The sequence below is a fragment of the Dromaius novaehollandiae genome, chromosome Z, assembly GCF_036370855.1.
Source record: "Dromaius novaehollandiae isolate bDroNov1 chromosome Z, bDroNov1.hap1, whole genome shotgun sequence".
Classification (NCBI taxonomy): domain Eukaryota; kingdom Metazoa; phylum Chordata; class Aves; order Casuariiformes; family Dromaiidae; genus Dromaius; species Dromaius novaehollandiae.
Window position 1 is genome coordinate 61,882,462 of NC_088132.1, and position 27,731 is coordinate 61,910,192.

General features: G+C 37.7%; 2 long non-coding RNA genes across 2 annotated transcripts in view; one reads left to right on the forward strand and one right to left on the reverse strand.

Annotated features, from left to right (window-relative positions):
- LOC135324737 (uncharacterized) overlaps nt 1-18,692 on the forward strand; it is a 32,674-nt gene extending 13,982 nt beyond the window's left edge. The window contains exon 3 of the long non-coding RNA XR_010386020.1: nt 18,530-18,692. This is a non-coding gene — a long non-coding RNA (uncharacterized LOC135324737). The remainder of the gene's footprint in view (nt 1-18,529) is intronic.
- LOC135324735 (uncharacterized) lies at nt 3,461-23,869 on the reverse strand. The gene is made up of 4 exons (XR_010386018.1): nt 23,811-23,869; nt 22,213-22,299; nt 9,572-9,712; nt 3,461-3,589 (listed from the first exon to the last, which is right to left on the reverse strand). It is a non-coding gene; the product is annotated as an uncharacterized LOC135324735 (long non-coding RNA).
- Nucleotides 23,870-27,731: the final 3,862 nt, after the last annotated feature.

Sequence of the window (27,731 nt, forward strand, 5' to 3'; positions counted from 1 at the left end):
TTGTTGCTTACAATATCCAGAATTTATATGAGGGAGCTATTTCATTGTCAAAGGTTTTTTTCTGAACAAAAATACTTTGGCGCTGACTATATGATTTTTGGAAAGAAAAAAAAGGTCCTATAAATATATTAAAAAAAAAATGTTGGACATTGATAAAGATGGAAATTAATGTTTTAAAAAAAATCTTTACCTAATATTGCATGGAAGCCACCAGTGGTTTTATTTGAACACCCAGCAAGCTGCAGCCACGTAACTGGTGACAACAACTGGTGACAACACAAAGAATCAGAGGAAGCCACTAAGAAGAAACTATTTCCCAAGGAGTTGGCAGTAACAGTATATTGGTTTCTGAATGTCAAAAACAGAGAAAGATATATACATCTTATCAGTGTGGTGGTGAGGGTGTGTTTTTCCACAGATTTAAGTGGGCTCACTAGAGACAGTACTGGAGAATGCCCATTGAAGTAGAAGTACTTAGTGTAAGGCATTTGTGAATGCATCCTGTTTTCAAGTATCAAGTTATTGCAGGTTGAATCAAAGAATTTCAGAATAGAAAAAACACAGAAAATTGACCTGGTAAGGACCGTGAGAAGTCAGCTAGTATGCCAAACTGTTGAGAAAGCATCAGCTATACAAAACTTTTCCTAATGTGTATTTGTCTAATTTGCTTAAAAAAAATAAAATCTTCAATTGCAGATGCTCCGCAATATCCCTAGGCAATCTCTTCCAGTGTTTCACTATCCTCACCATAAGAACATTTTCCTAATGACATAACCCTGATGTCTTTTGCTAAGATTTTCACCTGTACATCTACTCATAACCTTAGTGGGTGCAGAGCAAGTTTTTATGTTTGAAGGCTTCACTTGTCTCCAGATTTCTCCTGTCTAAACTAAATAACTCCAACCCTTTTAATCTTTCTTCACAAGCATATTTCTCATGCCTCTGATAATTTCTAGAGTCACCTTTGAAAATTCTCACATCGCTCTTTCCTGAAACACAGTGCCCAAAACAGGGTGCAACGATTCCTTCGAATGCAAGCAATAGTGACTACAAGTGAAGGATTAATTATTTGTAGACATTTGCTTAATTATTCAGTCAAAATCCCTCAGCATTTGTCTTACTTAAAAATGTGACCCCTTTGTTATTTGCTTTTTATATTTGGTCAGCTGAGTTATTTGAAAGCATTATTAAGTGAATAAGTGGCAGCTAACGGATAAAACATTAATGATCAGTGGAGCATTTACACAAATGCTCAAGTAAATGCCTAGTAATCATTCCCTTTTTGCCAAGCAGCAAAGAAATGACCTGGCAATTGCAATAAGCATTTCCCTGCTTTTATGCAAAAGTATCATTTGTTTTAAATATTCAACTTGTATTTTTGTCCCTGCAGCAGCAGCTATTATTTCTAGTTGGCATATGAAGCTGTTGGACAGAAATAGAGACTTGAAATTAATAGGGAAAAAAAGAAAGACAAAGTTCAACTTAGGACCTAAATACATCTATGGAGTTATAATGATGAATCTAACGCTGAATATTTTATTTGACTTTGAATGCAATTACGTTAATTAAAGTTTAGAAGTAGTATAGAAAACACCATTAGTGTATGTGCTCTAATGATTCATACCCTTGATAACAACTATTAGGTATTTCCATAGCTTAAAATTTATATAGATGGATAGATATACATACACAAACGCGCTAGCACTCTCATCTATTTTCAAATGCTTCCTGCTTATTTATGAGTGATGGCTGGATTTCCTACCCATCTCACCATGGCTTTTTATGGACCAGCACTGAACAAACAATCCCAACAGTAATGAGAGGAGCTAGTTTCTCTTTTAAGCTTGCAGGAGCAGCCCCACTGAAACTGTCTTATTTAAAACGGGAATAGCCGTTTTGCTTGATATGTTCCAGTCACTGAAATGTTTTGATTTGTCTGAGATATGCGGTACAGATCCAATTTTGTTATGTCCAATTTGATGTTGCACAAAGTCACCTGATAGCTTGAAAGTTTTCACCAAGATGCTCTTTTGCCACATTTTGCTTTCTGCTGCATTACTCAAGTGCACCAAGAGACCATGGAAAAGCAACTGCCTTCAGTTCTTTCAAAACACCATTAACCAGCCAAAGCATCCTGAATTATTTGTTGGTCGGTTATCATCAATACAGACCTTATTTTAAGAGATACACAGTAATATATATATCTATATCTACAAAGAGTGAACAGGTAAGATTCATTGATACTCTGCAGCTTTACATTGCTGTATGGACATGAAAGGCACTACAAACCTTACCTAAACAGATATAAACCTGCAGTTGCTTTGTACCACTGGAGCAACACAAAGTGTCCAGATAAAGTATGGGCCATCAGGCTAGCCACACTCTTGGCCCACCAGGTACCACCTTTCCTTATTAAAGTTGCCCAAGATATTCTATTAGAAGGCTCTTTTCAGCTGCAGATGATTTGAAACAAAAATTATGAATTTTTTACTGAAATATGGTTATCTATGGTGGAAAAATTTTTATTTGGAGAAAGCTACACCACAAAGCACTACTAAAGAGAATTTGTGACCCCTTTTCCCTTGAAACACCAGAGGCTGGCCCTTGAGGAGAGGACTGACACTGCATCCTGGAGATGGAGTCCCGGAGATTGCCCTGGCTGGCAGCTGGATGTGAGAAGAGAAACAGGATGGCTTGCCAGAGAACTGGACCCAAGGGCAGAAGGGGATAGCAAAAGTGTAGGGAAGAGAAACCATGACCGATGGAAGGATGACAAGGACATTGGAAATACCAGAAGGAGGCAAATAGGATTGGCTAGGGACAAGAGTAGGGAAGGGATGGGACTGGGCAGAGAGAGAATGAAGAGATACACAGAAGTAGACAAATTTAGGGGTAAGAGAAACAGAAATAAAAGCAGGCAACACTATGCCTATTAAAGTATGTTTTTTTTTTCAAGAAGAAATGAATATGAGGAAGACACCAGACTCAGCAAAGCAAGTGAGACAAAATCCTGGAGACAGGAGAAAGTGACCCAGGACATGCAGATCATGCTCAGACATCAAGGATTCCCAGGTCCTTCCAGTGAAATCAGCTAGGGAAGTGCTCACTTCCTTAGTGTCAGAGAATCACCTACCACTATTTCAGTTATGGTATCAGCTCAGCTAGCATAGATATACAGATAAGACATCCAGCTCTGCTGTAGAACAGATGGGTTTCAATGTGATCATAAAATCTTCATAAAACTTCTAGCATTTTTTCAGTTTTCCAAAAAACAAAAAACAAAAAAAACCCCAACCCCCCCCCCCCCCAGGGAATGACATAAAACACTGAGAACAGTGCTGCAAAATCAAACTCTTGGAAGCTGGTAAATACCAGAACTGAGGTTTATGCTGTAATTTTAGCTTGCCCTGTTTATGTAAATGTGCTATTTCACCATCTTCATTTACCTGATAATGCAGCTCTAGCAGACTGACCTCACCAGTGTTCAAGTTGGACAAGCCTGGTAGGCAGGTGTGCAGGGGGCTGTTTTATTCTTGCTGGTAAAGGTAATTTATGAGCCTCGTCTTATTTGTTAAGGAGTCTGGAAGGTCTAGAAATGGAAAGAAGACCTGCAGTTAAAGCAGATGAATGTGGTGAACAGAAATATATCTTTTACCTATCCACTGTAAAACACATTCTCATTGTATTCCTCATCTCATACATGTAACCCCATAACTGATTTCCAGAATACTGAAAGTTCAGATACAAATTAAACTAGTGCGGTGTATGTTTTGAGAAGTAAATGCTATGAGATCTATGACCTGGCACCAAAAAAATAGTGCTCCTAAAGTCAAGGATATCTAGTGAAGATAAATTGACTCATACAACACAAAAAAAAACTAGGAAGAAGACGAGTTCCTTTTTCATGTCAGAATTTGGATAGTATGCAAAAAGCCAGATAAAAAGAGGGGAAATTATTGAGTAGTACTCATTGTGCTCTAAATGAGTAAAAGTCCTTGGAAAACAGAATGCCTAGGTCATACTGCAGACACATAATTTGTGAAAATTATAGCTGCTGTATCCTTGTTTTTTGGTATTTAACTTAACAGCCATAATTTTTTTAAATGTCTTTTTATGTGCAACTACATAGATGTGTGTGGACATTTATGTGTATATATGTATATGTGTGTGCATATATATGTACACACACACAAACTTAAGATATTGAAATTTGATAATTATTTAGATATCGAGTAGTAAGCTTTACCAAAAAGCAAATAGAAGATAAATTATACTTCCTAGGTTTGGTTAAAACTTAGTCTGATGATTAGAAACCAGAATGATACTTTTTCAGCTGGAAAAAACCCCTCACTGCCTACTGTTTATTTCTTAATGATTCTCTCAAACATTAATTTCTATTTATTCTTCAGAGAAATGAAAGTCAGTGAATGCTGACCTTGTCTCCTGTCCAGAATACCAGTCTTTTGCATTTTACTATACAGAACAAATGAACATCAGGGAGTTTCTTTTTACCAAATATATATGAATTTCTATTCCAGGCTAAATCTTTATGCATTATCAGCCTTTAATAAATGCCAAACTTTCTGAGGAATTCTTAGGAGTTTTAATCTTCAAATTAAGGGGAAATCCACCAAGTTTTGTTTGTTTTCAACACAAATTTGTCATTTTTCCATATATACTCATGTAAAGCCAGTTCCACAGGGGCTTAGCAGAGAGTGTTCACACAAGTTTAGCCACAGTAATCTGTGGTTCCTGAGATATTAATAATTTCATGATGTTTGTAAACAGATGACTCAGAAAGGATTTGCCTCAAAGGAGTAAAAGCCAAGTTGAACTAGAATGTTTGTGATATGAGCTCTGGGAAGAATGAGACCTTCCAATTCTTCTGGAACCACATGTATAAAAGAGTTGCTTTCAGTTAATTGAAAATAGAGTATGTGTGCTACAGGTAAACTGTACATTTCATCCCATAGGAGTGGGTGAACAGACAACCTAGAGCAAGGTTCACAAAGGGAAGAACAGTCAGCTGCAAACCATATGTTTGAAGTTGCCATATTTAAAGGGCCAAGAATGCTGATTAAAACAGAAAAAACCAGCAGGCAAATTCAGAGTGTGTAGGGATGACAAGAATCTGAGTTCCCAGAAAAAGCAAACTGACTTCCTGAGAAAAGTAGCTGCAAACGTACTGAACAAACTGCCACTCCATCACATTTCCTTACTCATCGCTGAGGCTGCCTTACTTTGCTAGCCAGAATCCTCCCCCTTGCCTGCAGTAGGGAGGCTGGGAGGAGCTCGGTCAGCCATTTCTGCTGATTTAATGCTTCTGTTTCCTATTCTCCCTTCAAAAGAAGCTCAAAATCACTATAGTACCAACAACAAACTTCAAAACAGATAGCATTAGCAGCTGCATCCAATGCAAATAACTGAAGTTACCCATAATAGTATGAATTTTAAACTGTGGAAATAATTAATAGCTAGAAATTAATGTGTATTAATGTTCATATTGTCACTCAATATTTTGGTCACGTTTGTACCATAGGAAAGGCATATGTTTTGAAAAGCATCCCCACTTCTGCATGCTTTCCCATGCAGCAGTTTATTACCCCTCACTGTCATAATGGGCAATAAAATTAGCGGATGCTTTTGAAAATGTAAGGAAAAAATCTTTGTAATGATGTTTGATACAGAAAGAAGCATAAACAGATAAATATTAACATCTTGGCATACAATTGTAATCATAATTATTTTTATCACATTTATATGAATGTGCACTATTAAATAAATTATTTAGTCAAATTATTCAAAACAGCTTAGATATTGATTACTTTTTCTCATTTCAGTTTCTGGATAATGGTATACACATGTACAAAATGAACTTTTTCCTACATGAGATGCAGTCATATCTCACAATAAATAAAACCAGTGCTAAAATATTCATGTGGATTTGTTGCAGCCTATCAGCAAGGAGCAACAGAGATGCCTTCTGCTTAACCAGGTCATATAAAACTTAGATATCTTGCTAAATATGTAATATTTAGATCAAAGTAGTGTTGAAAATAAATATTTAGAATTATTATAACAATAAAAATATATACATACAGGAAATATATCTGTGGGCATACACTGCATACACCATTCATTAGTCTTAAATCATAAAAGCCTGAAGTATACAGTTCTGTTATTAGCTAACAGCATCTAACCATTCCCAAACTGAACAGTAAATTCTGTATTTCTGATGTACTAATATGTATTTGAGTGAATCATCACCAGGTTCCATTAAGCAATTAAGCTTCACCAACTTCCATTAAGCATTAAACCATTCTTCCTCTTTTCATAGGAAGAATTGTTCCAAAGGTAGAGCCTGTTGGTGGAATTTAGTGGGCTTGACTGAAATTAAGATGCACTAAACATTTAAATCTAAACTCCATTCTTCCAGGGAAAATGGAGATTCTATTGAAGAAGAACAGTTGAACAAATGGTTTTGATTATCCAATGTTGTAATGGGCTTATTTAATAGCTATAATATTATATCATGAGATTGTTGTAATTTTCCACTACAAAAAGCTACAGCAGGGTTTTGGCACCATAAAGTCTGCTATAATCAGAGACAAACTTCTGGATTTAGACAGTATTGTGATAAGAGTTAAACAGTTTGCTTTGACTTCTGTTGGAATCTACGGAAGTTAAATAGCTGTACTAGTCAGGTTTCCATCAAGAGTAGCACGTATTTGGAAATAAATAGTTTTCTATAAAACTGCTGAGGTTCAGCATAAAGCTATGCCAAGAACTACTCATGAAATTATGAAAAAAGATCAATATAGAAATATCTTAGTGACTGAATATTGATAATTAGAGGCAAGTTCACAGTTTTGCATAACTTACATAGTCTAGCTATTGCATTAAATATGCCATCAGTTGACCAACTGGCAACAGAAATGTCATATCAAAAAATTAAAATAAGGTCAACTAAAATTTTATTATTACTTTTATGGTTCAGAGATTTGAGAATCTATGTAGAGTTACAATCATTTTCTCATTTGGAAATGAGAATTAAAAATACTATTACTAAAAAATCCTATATAAAAAGTAATTTAAGACGAACATGCATTTTATCATCTCTAAACACAAGGAACATCAGTGAAACTGGAATTTTTAGCAGACATAAGTTACAGCCTGTGTTTCAGATACCATAGAAAAATGCAGTTAATATATTGATGGTTTCTGAATGCCTCAGTTTGACCTGAAATACATGTATGTACCTGAAATATCTGACATAATACCTGAACTACCAGTTCAAGTCCTTTTGAAATCATAATAATCTTGGTATCGGTACAATGTACTGGATGAAAAATACTAGTTTATGCCCTCAGAACTTCTGAAGTGCATTTTCTGAATGAGCATGAAACTATCTCATCTTCTAGAAATGGGCACATTCTGGAAAAAAATCCCCTGCGTAAAAAGTTGCTATGTTCCTGATCCCACCTCCCCCTGCCCCCCCAAATCAGAAATTAGTTTGACTTTTAAGCCCAGCTAATGGTTTGAAAGAACTACATTTTCAAGAAAAACAGGCAGTAAATCCAGCGTATTTCCAAAATAGCATCAGTTTGTTTACTATGTATGTTTACCAACTTCCAAACAGTATAGCTATCTGATGATCTACAGCTTTAGCAGATTCAAAGAGCAGAAGAACTTTGTATACCTTGTGTCATGACAAACATTGTTGTGACTAGAAAGTAAATCATTGCATTAGCATGTAACAGAAATGGGTTAGTATTTTTGGTGACTGGTATTTTATTACTTACAACTGCGTGAATAATGGCACAATATAACTAGCAGTGTAACTTAGACTTCGATTTCTACGTCTTTTAAACCCAGTCCTGAAGTTCCTCATAAAAGCTGGTTTTGTGTTCTTCCAGGGTGGTGCGACTTCACTGTGAAATATTTTTGTGGTAGACCTGCATGTAGTAATTTCAAATCTGTGTTTTGATTATGGTCAGTATATAACCTGCACCTAGACATCAGCACAGAGCATTTTTGTGAGGCCCCAGCCTCTGTCTTTTGGGGGCTGTCTAATCCTGACTTCCCCAGGAAGAAGATATCTGGCCTGTGTGCAGATTTGAACTCAGCTCTCAGATTTACCTAATGGTATCTGAAAATGGGCATGTTATTGCAATTCTTTCCATTGGAAAAGAAAATGTAGCCTGTGACTAAAGGGAGCTGAAACTGTTGCTAGATGCTGGCCTTTCTCTGAAGCTAGCCTACCTACAAAATGGGTAAATATTTAAGACTAACTAGGAAGAAGACTGATTTATCAGTAGGTCACTGTAGGCTCACTTAATACTATGGAAGGTCTGTCAATGACTCCTTGTAGTCTTAACCAGGATTTATGGTGGTTTAAATATATTCAAGAGACATCAATGTTGTATGTTAAGAGAACATGAGCCCTAAGTGATCTCCTTTCCATGTATTTAACAAACCCAGTGACCCCTCTAGATCAGTAGGGAAGATGAGTCCTCCTCAAGCCCACATATGATGTCACCGTCTTTCCAATAAGTGAGACTTGCTGAAATATCCTCATGGCTGCTATAGGCTTATTCTGAACTTTTCTCCTCTTTGGCACTGCAATTCATACATACCCTAAGGTAATGGAAAGTCACCTGGACTTGGCCCCCATTCCACAAATTGTCAAATTGTTGCTCAATCAAAAAAAAAAAAGTTTTCTTTAGCTTTTCAAAATTTTCTATTGCCTGGTGGGTAATTGAAAATGCAAGTGCAACTGCACATCAGTTGAGTTTGCAAATGGGAAAAAATGCTCAGCAAGAAGCAGATTCTTGCAGGTGACTTCACTGATATCTGTCCTAGATTTTGCTATGCACCTTCTGAATGCCATGTTTGTAATGCCGTTTTGGACAGTGAGAGATGACTAGGTAAGGCTTGGGCTCTGGCCTGACATGATTCAGTGCAAGCATTCTCTAGGAATATGCAATAGTGAATGGGGATTACACTTCAAAGACACAGAGGTCAGATGGGGGAAATGTAATATGTGAAAATAGTAAAATAACCAAAACACAAAAATTCAGAGTCCTTACAGTGTTCCAGCAAGCAAGACCTGTATAGCTTGGAGGCATTCATTTTAGCTCTCCAAAAGTAAATGAAGCACTTGAGACAAATAATGCCCACTGTTACACATGCACAACCTTATTCACCTCAATTATATTAAAATGCTACAGCAGAGCATTTGGGTACCTTTTAAAAGAGATAATACAAACCTGCATGTCTGATAAAGAATCTCTTGCTTGAACAACTCTGAGAAACAATGCATTTATCGTAGGGATGTCTGCACTGCTACCTTTGCATTGCAGTATGCAATGCCCAGGTATAGATAATATAATCCCTTCAATTTGCGTACCTTTTTTCGTAACTGCGGTGACCACAAGTTGTTTGCTTGTGTTTGCTGCAGCATTATATGCTGTATATTGTAGTCAGCATTGCGGCGTTTTGTGGAAAGTCACTCAGTGAAATGCAAATCATATCACAAACTGACTTCTTTGGCTCTGATATGTCACCTTACCTCCAATGTGACTCAACAAAAACACAAAACAAAACAGAAGGATGACACGTCTGTCACTCTTCCAGGAAGTGTGCCACAAATGCAGCAGACCAGCTTCGTAGCCTTCTGCTGTGCTGTCTTCTGAATAGCATTCTGAAACACCTAAATATAAAATATTTTTAAATGTTACCGGTAAGCTGGCTTCATTTTTTTCATCATTTATATAAAGTATTTGTCGCAGATGACATAACTTTAGAGACTGCTACAATTCAGTTACTATTTAAACAACGGTTAGTCTCCACTGCAGGAAAAGGTACATCTGTGAAGTATTCTGAATGTGAACAATTTTGCACTTGGAATGCTCAGTAAGTTGGAAAATATGTTAGCCTGTGCAGCAAAGGTTTCAAAATAACCTTTATGATTTAAGAGGTACTTTGTACTATAAATATAGGGAAGATACTAGGTCAGACTCTTAGCCCGTACAAATTGTTTTCTCCGCTTGGAATTTGTCCTAACTGACTTCATGGTCCATGTCACTTAAGGACTGCATGAGAAGACACAATAGCATTAGACAGAACAGAATTGCTTTCTTGTAGGGACTTTTTAGCTACATCTTGGTCTTCTTTTAATCTCTTAACACCAGTTAACTCTTATTGTATTCAATTTATAACTTTTGGAAAACTGCAGCAGCAAGTGGAAAAACCTTCCTGTAGAAGTGGTACCTATGCTCTCCACTCTCTGTTCTTGGTGAGGTGTGAAATCAGAATAAATATTTCACACAGCTGAAAGGTAAAAAAATGAGACATTTTCAAAAAATTTAAATATTCATTTCAAGCAAGGTGTCTTGACATGTAACTGAGTTCACTAGATTTGTTTGTCTAGAAAAGATCTGCTTTGGTTTTTGGTTGTACAGCATTTTAACACAACTTATTTTTGACCCAGAAGAAATTAGCACAACTGGATGGAATACGTCCCCCGAATACTGGGTAAATTACATAAAAATCTGGCATTGGGTATTCGGATGATGGCAGAGGATTGGACAAAGCCAGTGTTGTGCCAGTTTCAATAATGGAAAGGATTTTCTTCAAAAAATGTAGCGCTTTTAAGTGTAACGCCTATGCCAGGGAACATTTTAGCACCTTTTACAAAAAGAGGAAATGCTTAGCTCTAAGCACACAGTGAAGGAGAAGGATGACCAAGAGGATTTTGAGAGCAGTGCCTCTCATCTGACAAATTCTTTGACTGGATGAATGTAGATTGCAGGCAATTCAGTAGGTGCCATTTGCACAGTTTAGAGGTTATTGTTTTTGAAGAAGAGCTTCTTCAGGGGTCATAGATCTTCACCCTTGAAATCCTCTGTGTATGTCTCTCAGGGACTGCCATTATCAGGAATGGCCAAGTTAGCATTGCCTGGTTTTCAAAGCAGACGCTAGCTGTGCACCACACAAGTCTGCCTAGCATCGGGGTTGCTTATGTTGTCCTGATAGAGATGTATGAAAAAGACCACAGCATTGCTATGCCATGTGTCAGCACATGCAGACAGGACAAGAGATCTCCCAAGTGATGGTGGCTGAGTGAGTGACTGAGAAGATAAAAACATAAGCAGAAGACACTTCAGGAATCCATCCATTTTAGTAGTCTTTACCTCTCTCAGGACTCTGTAGTAAGTTTTCTTCCCTTTTATAATCCTGGAGTTAAACAGAAGCAGTCTGAACAAGTACAGTTCCTCAATTTTCTCTCAATCCAAGGTCTTTCCTTCTTCTCTCTGAGCCTGGTTTGTTTGGCTAGAGGTATTTTTTTCCTCTATTGAGCATAGAGCAATTGTTATGTCATCCCAAGAGGAAAAAAATCAGCCCAACGGGGAGAAGTATCAAAATGTACAAACTGCAAAGATTAGGCTCTAGCCTTGCATGTGTTAGGTACATGTTTGAGTCCATAAATAGCTCTACTGAAACATCCACTAAAGTGTTTGCAGAAGCAGGGCTTTTGGTTAAGGCAAGACACACTATATATACAAAGAAAAAAAAGATAGTAGGCCTTTTCCTTATAGGCTGTTCTCTGTAGGTGGTAAAGATGATGTCCAAAAATAGGGATCTGCAAGATGACAACGTAAAGGTTTTCACATGAACATATCACTATTTCTTTCAGTCATTCCATCTACAACATTACCTGGTCTCAATTGATATATCGCCAAAGGCATTTCAGAAGGCATTTTAGATTCAACACAGGATAAGGAGCCCTGATACCTCCCTAAAGAAAATCTGTTGTCATTATGTCATTCCTAGGGTTTGACTAGTACAAGTGTTGATCTTACATTTAGTTTTGTATTTGTACCAACTAGTGGTTCATCGAAAAATCTGGAATTGTCTGGAGGAAGTGTATTTAGGGACAAAATAGGCTGGTCCCTTCTTGTGAGTGTTTGCTTTACGGTAAATAGAAGGTGATGGTGACATAAGAAATTGCAACTTTCCTATTGTGTTTGAATCTTTATCTTTTTTTTTTTTTTTTCCTTTTGGCCTTACTCTGTGCTTTTTCTTTGGCAATTTTGTATGAGTAAAGAGTGCTCCTGAGCAAAAGTGGTGAACACAGAACAGTAACTAAATATCCACAGTGGCTACATTTCAAGGATGAATATAACACCTGTTCTTTCAAAAATATCATCAAGATTCCTCAATATCTTACTGTAGCAGGTGAATCTGTCTGATGACATATGTTAACTTCAAATGAAAGTGCTTTTCTGTACTTGGAGAGGAAAGGCAATCTTTCTGTCATGTTACTTAACACATCAATACCATTTATGTCTTCACTCTTTCAGTTTACTCATTCAACGATTTTCTTCTATTTCCTTCACCGTTAGTCATGTTGAATCTGCTAAATCACAAACTAACCACTAAATTTAAATCACTCTCCTCACCATTCTGACATTACAGTGAAAGAGTAACCAGATAATGAATTGAACCAGAACAGTGACAACCAAAATGTAAGATAAACTAGTCAAACTAAACTGAATCAAGTTACTAGATATAAACCTTCCAAAACCTACTGGATTCTGGCAAACCAAAGCCCTCAGTAGTTTGCAAAATTTTTCACACTACCCTCTCTGCAACAAGCATGCTCTGCTAACTCTGCTCCCCAGTCATATTAGATCTGCAATTTGTAGCATTTCCATACATTTTTGTCTCTTCTGGGTATATAAGTAGTTCTTATTTCTAAACAGCCCAAGAGAGCATTTGGACAAAAACTGGTTTTGTAATACCTTCATGGTGTCTTTTAATGATTTGAAATAATTTTTCACTCCCAATTGTGAACAAAAATACTAATTTTCTGGAGAAAAGAAAAAAAATCCCAATCCCACTTTCTCTTACCTTTCACCAGTGAAAAAGGAATCATCTTCCAAAATTTGCCACAAGCCACACTACTAGGGAGGTTTTAATTGCTTTTCTCTGAGGAAAGATTTTACCATAACCTCCCTTTTTAATAGTAAACTACATAACATAAAAGTAAACCACTGAACAGTATGCTGGCGATCGATATTATTGAGTGTGCTGTGTGTATCTGTAGCATCCCCGGCAGTTGGTGATTGGGTCGCTAACCAATTCTTGAGCAGCATTACCTTTTCCTCCCAGATATAACACAGGGGGACACAGGAGTTCCCTTTCAGGAGAAGTGCAAAAGATTGTCACAATCTCTTGAATTCCAGCAAAAGCAGCCAGTTACGCTTGTCAGACGCTTTGAAAATAGATTGCCATAAATCGATGTCACTGCTGTGCATTTCTAGTTGTTTCTCAACATCTGAGATCTGGATGTGAAAGACAGAAGTCAATGATCTAAAGCTATGTTTTCTAATGTACGATATCCTAAGCTGACCTGCTTTTCAAATTAAGAAAATTCAGATTTGAATTTCAGTATTTAGACCATTCCGTACAGAAAAAATAATCAGAGGTATAAAGGAAGAGGGAAAAAATCTTCAGTATTTTATTCAAGGATATAAAGTTAAGCTGACGTTTCTTTGGTGATGGGAGTTGAGAAATGCATTTTAATGAAAATACCAGTAAAACAGAACAGCCTATCAAATTTATGCATAATGTGGATATTCACTCTCCATATCTCAACTAGCTTAGTACAGGAGGAGGGAAAGACTCCATGGGAGTTACTAACATAGCCAGAATATTTTGCAACTAACTTGTTAAATCTAGATCAGCTCGCAGGTGGGAGGCAAATTCATAACATTACAGGGAGATCAGAATTAGCAATGCAGCGAGGGGAGAGAGAAGGGGAAACTAAGGGAAACTAGAGGGTTAGAACCAGGGTGAGTAAGAACAAGATACAGGTATTCAAAAGATGAAATGTTGCTCTGGTGTGGGGAGGTTTTTGTATCACAGCCATTCAAGATTGCTGCCTTCTCACGTTTCCAGCATCATCTGAGAGTACTAGTTTTAAAGAGCTGTATACTACAGTTCCATTTAAAGATCTATATACTGCATTTCCTTAATGTGGCACATACAGGTGTCTCTAATCTCTGTCTCTTTTAAGAGGAAATAACTTGAATAGAGTGATTCCTCCAGCACGCTTCCAGCCCCTTCTACTTTTCCCTGCCACTGAGGTTTTTTGGGGGGGTCATTACAATGGCAAAGGAGCTGTCTAAGCAGGATGAGGTCTCTTACCTCAGTATTTAGTGCACCCTGGATGGGTGCTTCCATAAGAAATAAAATGGACTTTGTTGGCTTTTGCTCCAGTACCATTAAAGTCACTTTTTTTGGTTAATTTAGCATATACTTTCATGTATAGGTAACTATTCAGATGATGAAAATACTTGCTACCATCTCAACACTGTAAAATCTTAAGCTTCTGTTTTTGATGCAGCTACAGAATCTGGGCAAATACCTATCTTGACTATCCAATTAGTTTAAGAGGTAGCCAAACAAAACTCCTCTGTAGAAAAATACAGCATCATTATTTGCTATCAGTTCTAACTGTCATCAGACTTCTGTTGCACTAAGAATTATAAATATAAACCATTGTTGGTTGGAGGCTAAGTGCCTTTTTGCTCTGCATAAAAATGTCTGTCAAAAAATAAATCAACTTTGCCAGTTTACTGCTGAGACCCAGAGCTACTTGCTGTATACAATGTTGTCTTGTGCATCTCAGAGGGTCCTGGATGTTCTCTTGCTTTTCAGAAAAATTTCCATTTTGAACAACTTTGACACTGCAGGGGATTCATCGTGCTGATAGAGCACAGAATTCTATACTCTAAAATAATAAAAAAAACAGTTGAGTTTTTTAGTACAAAAGATCTAGGGGTTAGTTGCCTACTATGCTGTCTAAAACCAGAAAACTCCAGAATATTTTTTCTTGGATGGATTTTTTGTCCAACACCAATCCATGCTCTACATTGGGTGGCAAGACCATGCTTCTCTTTCTCCCTGCCTTTGTTCTAGCAAGAACTCCTCATTGAAAAAGGAGGAACAGAGCCCTCACGTGTCACATCACTGTCCTCTGTGCCTTTGGATTGCATTCCTTGCCAGCGCCTTAACACTACTGAAGCAGTCATTTGTAACTTTGAATCAGGAAATAGTTAGCCATAAAACCATAACCCATAAAACCTCCATGGAACGAAAGAGCAGCGTAGGATGAAAGAAGTGCTAAAACCCTCTGAACCCCTTCCACTTTGTCCAAGGCCACGAATGTGCAGTCTGAAAAGGGTAAGTCCTTCCTATTTTATATTCCTCTTGTATTTGGATCAGTGACTCCACAAAAGTAAACAAAATTAAGCTGGAAATTTCAAAGCAACTTCAAAGGATTTCAGCACCTAATTCTGTTGATGGTTCTTTTGAAGATGCAACCTTCACCTCTAAAAAAAATCTGCATCTTTTTAGAACATTCTATTATTGCACAAGCACTAAAAGCTCTGCATTAAAAAGCATTTCAATTAAATGGTTTGAATTGTTTTTCCTCCCCAAGCTTCAGGATTATTCGGAAGGCTCTGAAAAGTGCCTTTCTGATTGAGCATACTATTTTATATCTTGTGCAACAAGACAAAGTGTTTCAATATGTCAGCATACAGTCTGAGGTTATTAGAGGACAGAAAACAAACACAGCAAGCTGGCTAAAAGGAGTAAAACTAAAAGGCATTAGTAAAAATTAATATAGTATACATAATTTACAAGTAGAAAAGCATATTTATTTTTGGCTCGGCTTCTAAAAATGCACATATCGCCCAGTGGCAGTTCAAATAAATTAAGTAGCTGAACACAACCAGGAATGTCTGACAGGGCTGATGGTTTAAATTGCAGAAAGGCAAGTGGAATGTTGCTCACTGCAGACATCATTTTGGAGATCTCAGGCAGCAGGGACATATAAGGGGGAGGAGAACAGTGACAAGAGCTACCAGCTCCAACATAGACAGTGGCAGTTACAGAAGGTCTAAGGTCCTTTCCCACCTCCTCAGCACAAAACAAAATAATAGATTCATCTTGTTGAAGGATAGATATTCTCCTTTGACCCTTCACACCAAAAATCCAGGACATGTTTTGGCATCCCCCAAGTCAGCATCTCCTAGAGCTCCTGCTGACTGAGCACACTTGCTTGCTGCCCCAAATATGTACCATCAAACCAAATATCCAGAGGCATCAGAACTGTCTATCCCCACAAAAGTTCATTACTGTCCTTCTACTCCTTTCTCAGTGAAAGTCATTCAAGCCACTTCATAATGCAGTGCAAATGGGAAATAGGAGAAGGTCAAATAAGAAATTTATCCTCCAGTAAGACATTATGTGCATCCTAAGGAAAGGCTCCAAGAAAGCCTAATTGTGCCTGAAAGCATAATGGACTAACTTCATCCCCAACTAAAGCCACGCAAAGTTTCAATTAAATTTCTCAGACCATAAAGCCAGCTAAGGTGAAAGGGTCCATGGCCAATTTAGAAAACATTTTGACTCTGAATTTAAAGGGCACCAGCTTCCTTCATCTGAAAGAGCAAGGAAAGGTATTATATACTACTTACACAATGCTCATGGTGACTATGAGCTACACCTTGTCTAAGCAATATATGGTTAAAGGATAAAAAAAAAAAAAAAAGGCAAACAGTTCAGTAAAAAATATCTAGCTTTTTGGATGTGGCATGTAAATGGCTTTGCTTCTCAAGTTAGCTTAGTATATCAAGTATATCACTGTATTCTGCAGCTTCAGTGCAGTGAACCTAGCATATGCAATGCCAGAAGGAACAGTTATCAGGGTAATTATTCAATTTACTACAAAAATGCTTATAAGGATAAAAACTAAAATTAGATTTCACTCTTCCATCTCAGTAGTTAAAAGGCCTATCACTTGCTGCCAGTCACAGTATCAATTCTATTTTTGGTGTTTATTCAGTATTCAGTAGTAAAATTGAAGAAGCAGTAAGCAAGGCTCCATAATCAACAGGATGTAGAACTGGAAATATATACTTAAGATAAAATCCTCATTATTGTCATTTTATACATCTGAGATTGACAACAAATGAAAAATATAGTGTTCTCCAATGAGACTACCTAAATCAGAATGAGAGTGGATATTTACCTGTCAGCCACATTGTCACATATGTATATATCTTAATCTACGTGGGGATAATTTGGACTAACTAGATGAAAATATTTTTAATTATATGCTGTTAAAATTTAAATTAAAACATGAAATCCTACTAGATTTCATAAAAAAGTCAAACCCTGCAATTTCTGAATACCTAATGTTCACTCTTCAACACAATGATAGTTAATGCACCTGTAATAAATTAATGTTTATTAAGGGAGAGATGTTTTAATTACCATATGGTTGCCTGATTTAGTTGTAATCTATTGGAATAAAATTTTGTAAGGATATAAAATTAAGTATGCCAATGCTCACTGTTAAAGTAAACATTTCCCAGTTATCAGGTACTCAAAATTTGTTGATGCAGTTCGCTAGCTCATAATATTTGTCAGAGACTTTTGGCAGAAATAGGCAAAATTCTCTTCAGATAACACAAGAACAGATGCCATGATTTCTTAGTCCTTTATATGATATATCCTTACTGGGTGAAAGCACAGAATCCAGTCAATATTAAACTGCAAAGCTCCAGAGAAAAATTTCTGATACATCACATTTTTGTTTGAATTTAATATTCTTTGCCAATCACTGTAAAATGAAAAGTAACACAAAGATGATGATTTAAATAGCACTGAAAACAAACAAGCAGTATTTTTAAGCTTAGAAAAAAATGGCATGAGTGAGCCCAAGCCTGCACACTCAAGCGTGTTGTCCAAGAGTTAATATTTCAACTTCAGTGAATGCATAAGACCTTTAATCACTTGAGCAAACATGACTCCATCTGGCACACCTCGAAATAACACAATAGCAGCAGACAATATGGCAAACTTTTGCTGCAAAATCATTTAAGTATATAGGGCTCAGTTCTGTCATATTTTTAAGGAGTTAAGGAGTTTTTTACTGGAGGTAGGCAGCACTTACTGCTTTGGAAGAATGTTTTCAAGAATGTCACAGGTCATGAAATCACTACAGTAGCCTTCATTTCCTGAATAAGAGAGATCTTTATACAGACTTGTTTTGGATTTATTTGCTGAGAGCATTATTCTTTTATCTACTAAAAATGTGTCTGCAGGCTTTTTATTATACATCAGTTTTTTTTTCTAAATAAGGCAAGTATTCATGTCTGTGCCTTCATTTTATAGCTCAGCCCAAGATCTTTAAAGTTGATAAATCAGGGCACAGCACAGAACGTGTGGTAAATGCGTGTGTGGGATGGCATGGTGCTGATAAAAATGTAGTTACGTGCTTTGCTGAACAGACCTAAACCAATCCACATCTTACATTATTAGAGGCCCCAGATTCATGCAGGTATTGCCCTGCTAACCAAACTTATCAGCTATGCTCAAGGTTACTTCTAGGGTGACAAGAACATCTAAGATCACACTGACTTCCATAACTCTTCTTTTTGCTATGCAGATTACAAGACTGAGGTAACCTATTCCATCCCATTCCAAGTAAACTATTGATCACACTGCTGTGTTCAGAAGACAGCTGTAAGAAGACACCAGACCTTGAAGCACACTACTAAGCATGGAAATTCAGTTTCTATTCCAGAAATGAGCACTGACTCTGCTTTAAGAGACAGTCACCAAGGAAAGGGAAAGGATTTGCTTTTCTAACCTTCCTGGTAGTGCTGATCCAGAGAGGCGATTCCTGGTTGTATATTGCAGAATATTTGGTACCTCGATGGAGATCCAGGAAGGAATGGATTCTTTTGTAAGGGAACTGAAAGTTTTTCAGAATCCTGTAAAAGTACATGCCTGTGATGTCAAGGACTTTCTGAAAATGAAAGTTCAGGGTGAGTAATGCCTGTGATTTATCACTTTGTTTGAAAGGATGCTTAGCATAAAAAAAAAAAAAAAAAAAAAAAGTAAATGCAGGAGGAGGTAGAATAAAACCATCATGTTGATGCCATTACAGATTCCAAATAATATGTACTATCAGGGTTCCCCTGATATTGGCAGCACATGATCCTGGGCAGGTGTGTAGGGTTGCCTAAATCCCCCAGGTACTTTTATTCCTTTCAGCCTCTAGTATTCTGGACTGGATGCTGTTTCCTATACTCATTTCCAGAGTACAGCAGTGCTTCCAAGTTCTTTTCGAACAGATCTGCAGATATTTTACATTAGTCTAACGCCTTAGGTTGCCAAGAATTGCTCTGAGTTCCTCCTTCTTCTCCCCTATATGTTCTGTCTTCATACTAAATATCAGATTTTTCCCTATTGCCTGTGTTATTAAGATGACTTATATTTCAGATGAAGGTCCTTATGACTCGTAACAAAAATGCTGTGCTTACCTTTTCGCATATTCCTAAGGGTAGTAAACACTTCTGAGAGCCTGAACTTATTGGCCTATTATAGCTGTGACTGCAATCATTTGCAAACCTCTGTCATCTCCTTTTTGACTACCACCTTTTCCCAGCTTACCTATCAACCTTACATTCATTTATTTGCTTGCTGAACATTTTCTTGATTTATTCATTTCATTTTTATTAATTTTTTCTTACTCATTAATATTTCTTTTGCCAATGTTGTTCTCAGTGAATTATTTTTCTTTCCCAGTCTTGAAAACCCAAATACAATCTCAGCCCTATCATCATGCTGATTTTTGATGTTTTGAGACATTACATATGCTTTTCTGATAATCCAAGCCACCTACATCAAAATCTTGCTCAGGAGCTGAAGGAGTGCCTGGAGTCCAACCAGTCAAGATTCCTCTGTTCCTCTTCAGGGGCTCCATACAAATTAAAGCACGGTTTCAGATTCATGCGCTAATTACAAGGAACGCTGGGAAACATACCGTGCTTTCATGGTCTTTGGTCTTACAAGCGGTCAGTAAGGGTGCCTGGGACAGGATCTCCCTCTAATACTGGACTGTGAGGGCATGACTGTGGTGCGTGTCTTGGGACTCTTAGAAACCCCGCAAAATACTTATGATTAGTGATTATCCCTGCACATAGCTTTTCTGTGACTGCAGATCTGGTGTCTCAGGTCACTAATGCCTCTGCTGCACCAAAGCCCTTAGCTCTCTTGGTGGGAAAATCCAAGACACGGTGAAGCTGCCTGTGGCGACCAGCGTGTTGCCAGCCTCCATCTCAGAGAAAGGCCCAGGGACCTCTAGTGCATGTGCACCCAGGCACTCCTGCTGCCAGGTGACTTCCCCTGTCTTAGCGGGGCCTCTCTGCAGAATGCAGTCCCCTTTCCTGAAACAACCTGCGGTACCCCACCTGCCAAAGAGTTTCTGTCCCCTTAGCTCACATTTTTGTGAATTTCAAATGCTTTGCAGTTTTGGCATCTTAACAATCTCAGAGTTTATTTCTTTATGCATCTGGTAGCACTGACCTTCCTCTCCCAGTCAGGCTTCCACTCTCCCTCTTCATCTCCTCACTAGTTTATTTTCATCTATTTTTTTTATTAAACCTAAATTATTCTAGTACTGGTTAATGCCTGGGCACAATATTCCAGCATGGCTCCATCTGCCTCTTGAGTTTCCTGTTGAACACACCCATGTGACTTTAGCCACCTCTGCCAGAGCCTTCCTTCCCACCTGCCCAGCCATTCCTGCAGCCTCTTCCTCACTGCTGCTATGGAGAAACCAGGAACATTTGCACCACTACGAATTATGCAAAGAGAAGAGGCAGCTTTCTCTGCACACAAAGTAATCCTGGCCTTGACTCTAACAGGTCTAATGGGTGGGTGCCCATTTCATCATGCAGTGGATGGTGACTTCCTTATACATTAGTCTGAGGCAGTCTGAAGAGCAGGAGCTATTTCAGTAAGTTACAAAATGTGGCTGATGTGTGCTACCTGCAGAGGAGACGTGGCCATGCTTGTGGAGGTGCAGATTGACCTTGTTCCACTAAAACCAGTAGGCCTAAACTGCTGAGCTCTGGCTGGCTGGATCAGGGGGGGTTTACAGTCTAAAGTTCAGATGTGCAAGAGTAAACCAAAAGCTAATTCGGACACTACTTGGGTTGCATGGAAAAGCACTTAAAAAAGAAAGCTGCTCTGTCTGAATTTTGATTTCCTTCCTTCTCTCCTTCACCTAAAATAAAAATACTTTACCCAAAGTTTAGATGGCAAAATCGTAATGTCCCATTTTTTGTAACCACAGACTTGCATAAAGCACAAGGTAACTCATAAGCTAGTGTTTACATCACATTATTTCCATGAATATTACTGGTGTCAAGTTCTTTCTAGTGTTATCAAGTACCAAGTTTGACTTGTTTCATGGCCTCACTGGAAGATCAGATCAAAATTGTTCATGACTAATGAGGAAATTGAGAAAGACTTTAAAACATAGCCATTACTGAAATTAGATTCATTTTTTCCTCATCTATTTTAATGATCCTAAAAAACATTACAAAGAAGCTCACTTTTCTAAAAGCTAACTTTTTGAGAACCCTCCTCTGCATTTCATAATTTCTCATTTCCTCATAAATTATCCATACTGTCTCCAGACACAAGTTACAGATACCCATGCAAATTTAAACTGACACTTTTAACTGGGTAAATAATTATGGAAAGTCTTTAGAACATCACTTATAAAATACAAATCTGCAACAAACCAAAGTACTATGTAGATTTACTTTTTGCTCCCTATTAATATGACCAGCAAACTAATGTGTGTTTTAAATACCAATTGACTACTGCTGTTTATTATTTACAAACATTGTTAGCTTACTGCCTTCACTTAAAACTTTATTATTTTTAAAGAGTCTTTTAGATACCCCAAATTATAATTTTTCCCAGCACAGTATTTTTAAGTTCAGTTACAAAAGGGTTTGTTTATAGTCTCTTCAATCCATTAAAGCATTAAAGGATTTCCTGGAATGAAAATAACAGGCAGATTCTTGTTTACAGATGTTCTTCTCTCTGCTAATAAATTTACTCTGAACTTCAATAGTTTTAGGTCCTGATCTTGCACTGTGAGACACTTGCACTACGAGACACTTGCACTACCACAAAGTTCTCCAGAAGCCAAGGGGCTTTCACCAAGATGCATGAAATCACAGCAATAGGTTGCACTGAAATACAAGCGTCATGTGTTATCATTCACAATATTTATGTCTTAGCAGAATATAAAATCTTTGGGCTTACTAGTTTATCAAGATGGATTGGGGACCATTCCTTGCACTGTGTAAGATGGCTGGTAGCCTTGCTTTCTCTCTCCCCCTCTCACCCAGTCTGCCAAAACAAATCAAAAGCCTGAAAAGGTTATGAACGGAAGACGTTTGCATGAGATCAGTAGCAGCATTTTTGCATTCCCCTGTCCCCCTTTTTATTTTTCACCGCTAAGTTCAGACTTAAATGACTTGTCCACAAGAAAAACGCAAGTTGCATGCACATATTGTAGAATACAAAATGTCAGCTATGCTTAAACTTCTTCACACAGGGAAATTAACTAAAACCAACTCTCCTGCATGACATCATTAATTTTAAAATATCAGCATTATCTAACAAGATAATTCTGACCAGATAGTTCTGCAGGACAGCTGTATACGTATCTGAGGAAGAAACTTGCAGAAATTTCAACAGACTAGAGAGCAACCATTCTGCAGTTAGCCGTGTTTCTCAGTGTCAGAGGTGGACTTGCCTTGACAGCTAACTTTCTGAAGAGGCTGCTCACACATACACATCAAAGAGCTTGTCTCTAAGGTTAGCAAGCCAAGTGGCAAGAGCAGAGTGGAGCAACTCCTTGTTCCAGGAAGACGCGATCATCTCAGACTTCCCCTAAAATAATCAGTCTGAACCTGCCGAAAGGAAGGTCAAAGCAGAAAGAGAAAACCAGCTCAAGCAGAGTGACTGTTGAGACAGCTCCTCCTGCACCTCTTGGCCATACCAGCCACGGAAGGCACAAAGAGAAAACCAATGGTACTCCTCTCTACGTACCTCGCTAGGCGAAAGGGAGAAATGGGGATGGGGCTCTGTTGCTGCCCCCACCACTGTAGGAGAGAGGGGAGACCCTGGAAAGGTAGAATTGACATGAGGGACAAGTAGATGAGGTGGCTGTACTGACAGGCAGATTTGGGTGTGGGAGCTCCTGCAGCACTATCAAAAAAGAAAAAAACCAAAAAAACCACACTTTCATTTGCTCAGGAAGATTGGCAATAAAAATTGTTCACCATATCCACCAGTGATAAGGGTTTATAAAGATATTTGAAAGTTAAATAGAGAACAGTAACACAATATATACAATCCTTAATCCTGATGGGGGCCTCTGAAACTTTCTTTTTGAGGTACTGGGGTTAAGAAAACTCAGTACATTCGAGGGGCCCTGGGAATAATGGGCAAGTGAAGTTCTGTTTAAGACTTCCATAGCTACATGTGAATTAACAGACCAGATGTTCCCAGAGATAACTAGGCTGTACCAAAACTAGGGTGTTTGTTAAACTCAGTTGTCATGGGATCTGAGCAGGCTTAAAGAGAGACCAAAAAAAAAAAAAAAAAAGAAAAGAAAAGAAAAAGAAAAAGAGAAATATACTAGCAGTGACCAGCTGTTATGTTTAGCAAGACTAATTAATTACATAAATAATCACTAGTATATAGGTCTTCGCAGGATGAAGGTCATATTTAAAAAAAAAATAGACATGGATACTGCCAGGCCTGTGTATGTAACAAGGAAAAGTAAGTACAAGAAAGTAATTTAAAAATCACAAGACTAAGAAAATAACACATTCTGTAATCTTTCCACTTACCTTCCAGTTTAGGAACAGAGATCCTACTTTCAGTTTTTTCTATGTAAATATAAAGACTAAAAACTTTCTTATTTAACTGAAAGCTGTGATTCTTTTTCAACTGCACAATTAAAGAAGCTGAGGCTTAAAGGAAGAGAGCTCAAACTTCACAGGACATGTGATAGCATCACAAAGCCAAAATTGTTCAAGAGGACTATTCAGACTCTATGATACCAATATATAACAAGTATATTTTACTAGCATATCTGTCTTTTACTTTTCAGCTTTAGGGAGATATGAAGGAAATGGGTTTTTTCTTTTTATGTACAAGAAGATCACGAGATTTTCATTTTTTCCAGCATATATTTTGTCCCATTACTGTAACAATATCACTCCAGTTGTGGGTCAGCTGACATATTCAGCTAGCAATTCTAAAATAGCACTAGCTGTCTTTGAGTTGAGCTGTCTTTTTCTCTATCAGATAGACTAATGACAAAAACAGCTCTGAAATCTGTCCTGCAGAAGACCTGGAATAGCCAACAAAAGACTAAGTACAGGCAGTACCAATATGCATTTAAAACTGGGAACATTCCACCTATCTCAGCACCTATACAGTATAAATCACCATGAAATTCAAGCACATTTTGTAATGGCTGGCAGGATTTTACATGTCTTCCCACATGATCTGGCAATAGGCTAACACATTTAGAATTCCTTGAAATGTTAAATTAGGAGATATTCATTGTTCATTTTCTCTTGATTATCTTGTATCATCACATTGTTTCTTCAAATAATATACATTAAATTAGACAATATCTTCATATACATATATATATAGAGAGAGTGAATATATAAAGTGAATCACACTAAATTAAAAAGGAACAGCTGAAATCATATTCTTCTGTATATCTCAACAAAGATCTGATTTAGAATAATGTATTTTTCGAGAAGTTAGTATTCTGATTGAAAAAGTTGTGAACGGTTCCTCACCTCTGAAAGAGCAGGGAAAGAACAGGAGACACTGTTGATCCTCATTTTGTCTGCCAAACGGTCTCTGATTTCCTTTTACTGATCATGCATAAAGAAAGCTGGAAATGGATTTTCTGGTTCAAACCTTCTAGTACTTACTAAGCTGTTATTCATGGAGTTTCCTTATCATCTCCATCCTAGGCTCTATGTGTATTTGTTTTTTCTGTTTTTTTTTTTTTTTTTAAATATAAGAAAAAATAATGATTGTAAGGTGAAAACTATCCAGCAAAATTAGGAAAACCTGAAAGGAACTGACTTAAGGAATTTAATCCTTTTCTTTAAGCTGAATTCTGCAGGTGCCCCACCTCTTTTGCTATGAAACTTGGATGTTAATGAATGCAAATAGCTTAGCAGGTGTTTCAGTTTGTCTGTGTTTTGAACTCCATTACTGATGAGGGTTTATTTTGTTCTAAATAACATATTTGTATGTTTTCAGAGGCTAAAAGTGTTTGAAAATACATCTGCTGATGCCAGTGCCATTGGTTGGGCTTGTTTGGTTACTGTGTAGCTGTGTTAATTTTGGTGGTACATTATGTGGATCCACCTCATTTTCACAGACTTAATAGGACCCTGTCTTTTTGTTGGAGTCCATGAAATGCAGCAGTAATCCACAGTTGTTGAAACAAGAGTGTTTCCATCATTTTCAATGGGCTTTGAATTAGGTTCCAAAAGCTGATAATTGCTATCAAGCAGCAGCAGCAGTAGTTTGTATACTAGAGGGTTTTGACACACCAGCTGCAGAGGGTCAGCTATGCTACGTTAGGAAAAAAAAAAACCTTTAACTAACAAGGACAAAGGACTCCTCCAGACATTCAGTGTCTCTACATGACTGGGACAGTGCTGCAAATCACAGATATTTAATTTTAATTGAACTATTATTCTTTGAATGAAATCTGCAGAAGTGGAAATGTCTTTTAAGGTAATTCCCTAGCTTATCATTTGTAGCTGTCTGAAGGCTAAGCATCATTTTCTGAGGTTAGGTCTCACTACTAGAAGGGCTGTAAAGGGCGGAAGATTCGGGAATTCTGCAAAGGGAGTCTGAACTATGCAGTGAGCACACAGTAAGCCAGCACAGAGACTGATGGACTGCACCAGTACCTCTGCCAAGTTAGGCAGAAACAAAATACACTGCAGGAAACCAAACACCAGGGGAGAGGGCAGAAGCTGAGGTGGAGGGGTTGCAAAGAGGAAAGGGTCCTTTAGAGACTGTTGAGAGGAGAAAAGAACCATGCTGGAGTCAGAGCTCCCAAGAGAAAAGAAAATGCAGGTGAAGAGAAATTCCTTAATTTTTACATTGGGAATCCCTCAAGCTTGCAAGCCACCTTCACCACCTGTTTTGACAGGATTACCCAAAGCACATGTCAGTGTGAGAACATATCCAGAAGAGCAGTTTTGTCCTTGTGGACAAAAGCTATATGCATCCTCCTTATACTTCTCAAGAAACTAATGACAATATTACATTTATGACAAGTACTCTTCATGAGTTCAGTCACTTTCTGGGACAGCAATTTCCTAGACAACTTAATAGGACTATTTTTTGAATGTGGTTGTGATAAGTATTATAGATCATTTATAAATTATTGTTTTATTTTCCTTTTTTGTTTGTTTTTCTTGCATGATAAAAAGTCCAAGCCTATCTTCTGACAAGGGACAGCAATACCTCCAGAGTAGATACTGTAACAAGAGCAGGTAGATGTGGAGAAAACTGGCCAAGCTAAAAATTCATCCTAATCCAGACAATGGGAAGCATTAGATTTCTAGAACTCCTTTTTTGCATTAAGCATTCTGGTTATCTATTGTTTATACTCATGCACTGGATGACTGTTTTCCAAAAGTATATAATGAATACTAAATAACAGTTTCTGTATAATTTTTCTATTTAGAGAAAATATTTCTGGTAAAATTGAACCTTTTGGGATTCATGAATATTTTCAAGAATGCAGAGTCCTTCTCTGAGTTCTCGACATAACTACAGTGCCTCTGCAACATGGAACAGAGTAACTGGATACTTTTATTGCCAAAAATGTGGACCAATTATTTTCTTGATACAGCTTAGCTAGTTGAAAATTGGTGATAAAGCTGAGACTGTGATTACTCAGTTCCCACCGCAGAAGGTGAATTGTCACAAAGACATCTGTATGTGTACAGAGAACACCCCAAGCTGCAGGGAGGAGGAGAGGGAGGAGGAAGAGAAGGGGTGAGAAGGAGGTTGGATACAAGAAAACTGACTACAAGAAACATAAGTTTTGGTTAGCGAAAAAATACCTAGTTCCTCAGGTCATAGACAATCTCCAGCTTGTGGAGAATAAAAAGGTGTTTTCCCAAGAGTTGTGGGAAAACTTTGCCTCTCCACACGAGAGTTTCTTACAGCTTCCTCTGAAGAAGCTGGGACTGCGTGTGCACTCTTGGGGGACAGCAAACACTTCTGTCTGAGGCAGTGCAGCAACCCTTCTCCTGCTCAGAAGTATTTCCAGTCTGGCTTCATGCTAAATGTGTTTCTAGTCTACCACACCGGGGTAGCGGGTGTCATTTGAAATAAATCTCATTCAGTTTCTTTCCAGTTTATCCTCTTATTTGTGTTGATTCTTACAAAAGAAAGACACTGAACAACAGCCATTGATCCGTGGCAGTTTTTTTGGTAGATAGAATGAGACATTTGGTTACTCACAGCTGCTATAGCTCACTGTGATGACAACCTTTTTTTCCCAGAGGTATAAATGTGAAATATTCTTTAATGGGTAGTTTAATTTTACGCTAAATTTACAGCCTTATTCTCCCATAGAGACTTTGTGCTTAATAATTTGGTGAGACACTCAAAATCCATGTGATGAAAATATGTACCAATGAAAAGGTGTGTTTAACCCCATATCCCACTAATCTGATACAGTAAAGACTCAAATATTCAGCAGGTCC